This window comes from Ostrea edulis, chromosome 10 (assembly GCF_947568905.1).
Source record: "Ostrea edulis chromosome 10, xbOstEdul1.1, whole genome shotgun sequence".
NCBI classification, from domain to species: domain Eukaryota; kingdom Metazoa; phylum Mollusca; class Bivalvia; order Ostreida; family Ostreidae; genus Ostrea; species Ostrea edulis.
In genome coordinates this window covers 45,865,406-45,870,638 of record NC_079173.1, presented here as the reverse complement: position 1 = coordinate 45,870,638, position 5,233 = coordinate 45,865,406, and positions in this window count along the sequence as shown.

Here is a 5,233-nt window from a genome sequence, read left to right as displayed (position 1 = left end):
GGAGGGGGGCGCCTAAAAATCATGCAGGTCGGACTAAATCATATTTCTGAGTGACTTCCCAATGTTTAAAGTATTGTAATGCTTAAATGAGAAAGACATGAAATGTCAGCTGTGTTATGTAGAACGGACGCGCACGTGCTGAGTAACTTTATTAGCGTGTGCCGTCCAAACGGATTTTTGCCACCTTAGCAATTCTTGTAAACAAACTTCGAAGACAATATAATTATTTCTTTATCATAAACTTGAAGCCAAATATTGTAATATAATAAATAATTATATGATGCACCGTTCTGGCAAGAAGTTGCAAAAAGTGAACATTTTGAATTTCTAAATACATTCGTCCTTTCATGTGGTTTTTGTTCACGTCTTTACTTATGGAAACACTGGTCATGTTGTTCCTCAGTGAATTAAAAATATAACTGAAGCTAAAATAAAATGAAATAATTCAGTAATTCAGAATTATAATTCTTAACGATTAACTGGTTTATTACAGGTAATCGGTCAAAAGAATTTATACGACTATTTGCATACAAAATGTTAACCCAATATCATCCCTACTAGCTAAATAGCACTGTTGTGTTCAGCAACAATATCATCCCTATACTAGCTAAATAGTACCGTTGTGTTCAGAAACAATATCTTCAGTGATCAGTAGCGGATTTAATGGGGGGGGGTATTTATTTTTAATTTAAGGTAAATCATGGTATCTTGTTTAGAAAAATGTACTAAACGATAGAAGAAGCAATAATTTCTTCCACTCCTAGTGAAATAAATGACAAAATCTTTTGATTTCTTGAATTACTTTATAGGGAGAACTTATTTTTTTTTTCCTAAACCCTTAAAATTAGCGTCATTTTAATAATTTCCCCACATTAAAAATGATAGAAAATAGTACAAATGACTTAAATAGGAGACATATATTTCAAGCCATATATGAAATATGTAAAATCCAGAAGCTTCCGGAGGTTCTGCCCGCTAAAAGGCTTCGCCCTGGACCCCCTGCATCATAAAGTTGCCCCCCCCCCCCCCGTAACCACAATTCCTGGATCCGCCCCTGGTGCTTGCACCTATGGTGTCCAGGGGTCCATGTTTGCTAAACACTTATTTTTGTATTCTTTATAGAATCGATGAATGTTCGTTATATTTACTCTTTCATACAGTGTAAGTATTGTTTATTGCGGAGGGGGGGGGGGTCATTTAATAAGATGAATACTGGGAGAATATGTTATAATTTTGATATATTTTTTATAGTTTATTTTATTTGATTATTTTAATTGATATTACATGATTGTAGAATTTTGACCTCCGATGCAATCTTCAACCGTATCTAATAATTTTAGATAAGACTTCTAATGTACGCAAATTAATCCTGCGCCGTAAATCGAAGGTTATCATACGGGATGGATCTGATTTTAGGAAATTGATTCGATTTCCTAGGGCAACCTGAATAGAAATTCTTTATATTTTCAATGTCTGTTGGGTTTATCTGTTAGAATCGAGCCGACCGCCGAATCCCGATTATGTTGTGCAACTTTGAGTTTGTTGCTACTTTTAATAGATGACTTACTCGAGGAAATATTTGTATTTGCAATTTTTTGAAATCTGTGATGTATTGAACGGCAGTGTTAGGAGATAATGGCTAGCCTGTAATGCATTAATAAGCGAATCCATATCATAAAATGTAAATGTTTGTGTTTGGGTGCTTTCTATACTCTGTACCGGAAGTTCATATATACCGTTTGTGAGCAAACGAACTCTGATGGAAGTTTGTTAAGATGACGTAATAGAAAATCGAGGGATTTCCGCACGTGATACTTTGACAATCGATTTTTACTAATGCCTCGTTCACACGAATGCGCATTAAATTTTACTTTGATGCGAAGTAAATAATGCATATTAAATTAATTCGAATGAAATATAGTTCACACGGCGGTTATATTTAATGCGAAGTAAACTAATGCGCATTAAATTCGTATGCATCTCTAAGTCAAAGGGTGCGAGAATTGAATTAAACGATAGACTATATTATTGAAAATTATTTTTATACATGTAGATATTTTAATGAATATTGGGTATAGATACAGAATTCGTTGTTCAAAACATGCTTACAATATACATGTAACTGTTCTACACACAAGGAGTTTTGTAGTGTTTATTTTTATATGTTCCCAAAAAATTAGTGTTATTTCCTCTGACGACCAGCATTCATTATAAACAATATATTGCTTCTTCATGAGCCCAGTTTAAAAAACCTCGGAACCTCTTTTTCATCATTCCGCTGCCTATTATTGTGACGTAATTTTTAATTAGTAATACGTATTATAAGTCTAGTATGACGTCATATAGTATAATATAATTTAACTATGAGTGACAAATTTGTTTTAAAAAAATGTAAAAACAGAAAATCATCACTATTTCAAAACATTTTTATCGTATTTAATTTCTAAGCAATTCCATCCATATGTATTACTCAGTATGCAGAACACACATTTACGTCTGACATTATCTAATGCCATGCTGTTTGTACAATGTTTTCTTCAGTGATTATTATCATTTTGATTTGTTTTTCGCACAAATCTAACATTGATATATATAGCTGACCCGTGACGGGTAGATACATGTGACCCACATTTGCCATTATGCATGCGTCTACATTTACTGTGCATTAGCTTCGCATAGCGTTCACACAGAGCTAATGCGGTGTAAATCTAATGCGCATTAAAATCTCTATGTGAACGTGGTTCAGATTTAATTCGCATTAATTACGTTTAATGCGAATAAAATTCTTCGTGTGAACTAGACATACAAATATGCGACGCTTAGAAGAATTATACATTAATTTGAATATTTTGTTATTACTTGTTATTTTACACGAGACAACTTAACCCCGGGGTGAATATAAAATTGTTTGCAACTATTGCATCAATTAATGCAGGTGAAAAAGATTAAAGAATTTTGTTTTATTCACTTCGGGTTTGTTTGTAAAAGTTTATAAGTAAAGGGGAAATTAAAAGTGTACCACGCCTAGGGAGGCTATGGGTCAATGAATGTATAGCACACAGTATATATGATTTGATATAGATTATTTTCTAATAAAGTGCCGGCGACATCGATTGCACGCTTTTATTTACTTTGAGTGAAAAAGTAACATTATTGTACTGTAATCACCTGGTTATTCTAAACTTGTAAAATTAAACCACGTGAAAATTTCTGATGTTAGCAGTTTCCGTAAAGTCACGTGGTAGAATGTCTTACATTTGGAAGTCCTCTAAATGGGAAACATTTTCTCACAATACAGCGCGAGTTATTTCCCTTTGAATACAAGGACGCACATGCTGCTGTCCCCAATTCATGGCGCCAATAAAAGGATTTTATAAATCTTATTGTAATTATAGGTGTCAGTTTAGGGATTTTATATATCTTATTGTAATTATAGGTGTCAGTTTAGGGATTTTTCTGTAGTTAAATGAAAAGTAAAATGACTGCAAAGAAATATAAAGTCCGATTAACTGCAAGTCCGATTTAAAATGGCTTTAAGGGAAAATTGTTGAGAAAATTGTTATGCATGATTTTTCACATTTTTCAATGTTGTTCCCATGGGTTGGGGGATGGGGGTGGGTTGAAGACCTCTTCATTTGTTAGGTTTATAAAATCGTCATTTATGGTGATCAGTATAGAACGTTATAAAATTTAAAAAGTCGAAATGTAATTCAAGTCCTTAGTAGTATATTTGTTTTTTACAACATACTGTCACACTCGGTGGGAGAAGGAGGGGGGTAGAAAATGACAAATCCAGGAGGGGTAAGACACACACATACACTTGCTTACTATATTTTTCTCATAATAGATTATGATGATTTTCAAACACACATATTCCCTTGGGGGTTTGGGTTAGAATAGATCCTCAGTACCCCTTGTGTGTCGTAAGAGACGACTAAATGAATTTGGCCGTCCTTCGGATGATACCGCGAAAGCCGAGGTTCCGTGTCACAGCAGGTGTGGTACAATAAAGACCCCCCCCCCCCTGCTCAAAGACCGTAAGCGCCGAACATAGGCCTAAATTGTATATCTCTTCACCGGCAATGTTGATGTCTTCATATGAGTGAAAGTTTCTGGATATTGACTTTAAACAATATCTTATCAATCAATCAATCAAACACATATATGCATTTGTATGAAGTATATGAAACGATGAATTCTGAGCATGACTTCCCGTTTTCCCTGTATTTTCTGATTTTCTTGTTCATAAACTCTTTGGTTTTACAAATGCTGACCTCTTTTCAATATAGTCTTACATATAATAGTATCGGTTTCCGTTGCGTTGTCCGTTTTAGCAACACCCCGAATACATAGAATTGTCTTTAGACTTACTGCATATCAATAATAATTTCTAACCGAGTTGTAATCAGATAATCACTGGCACATTTAAAGGGATGTGCCCGGAGGCTTTCCCTATCATTTTCCAATTTAAGGTAAATCATATTCTCTTGTTCAGAAAAAAAAAACATAAAGAAAAACAAAACAAGAGACATTTTTTTCCATTCTTGGAGAAATAAATGACAAGATATTTTACTTTATTGAGTTACTTTCATTTTTTAAACCCTTAAGATTTGTGTCATTTCTAATTTTCATATCATTAAAATGACTGAAAATAGTAAAAATGACTACATAGGAGACATATTTCAAGCCCTATAAAAACTACGAGCTTCCTCGGGCTTCGCCCCCTGGGCCCTCGGGCAGTTGCATCACTTGGGTTCAAATTACAAGTGTACTCTTTAATAGTAAATTCGAACCCTAACGATATAATTGCCTGAACACACTTGGGGCCTTATGGTGCCCCGATCCCTGCTTTATGAATTTGCGCCCCTAACCTAAATTACTGGATCCGCCCCGATAAATTGGTACTATATAACCTTTTCATAATTAAAAGTAGTCGCACCTAAGCAGTTAAAGGTAAAATTTGATGCTACAAGTCTCCCAGCTTTTCAACTTTCTAAGACACCAGTTTCTTTAAACAACGTTTGATGCTCACCGACGGACCGCTTAAAATGTATCAGTCAACCCCTAAATCACTGGATCCGCCCCGATAAATTTCATAATAGATACATGTGATAACTTTGTTTGCTCGTCCATTTTTATTGCAATGAAGGGGTTCTGTTTAACAGCTTCGTTTCCTTCTGTTTCTGTAGATTTCCTTTTGTTTCGTTTCAGCCGCATTCGTTTCGTTTCGGTA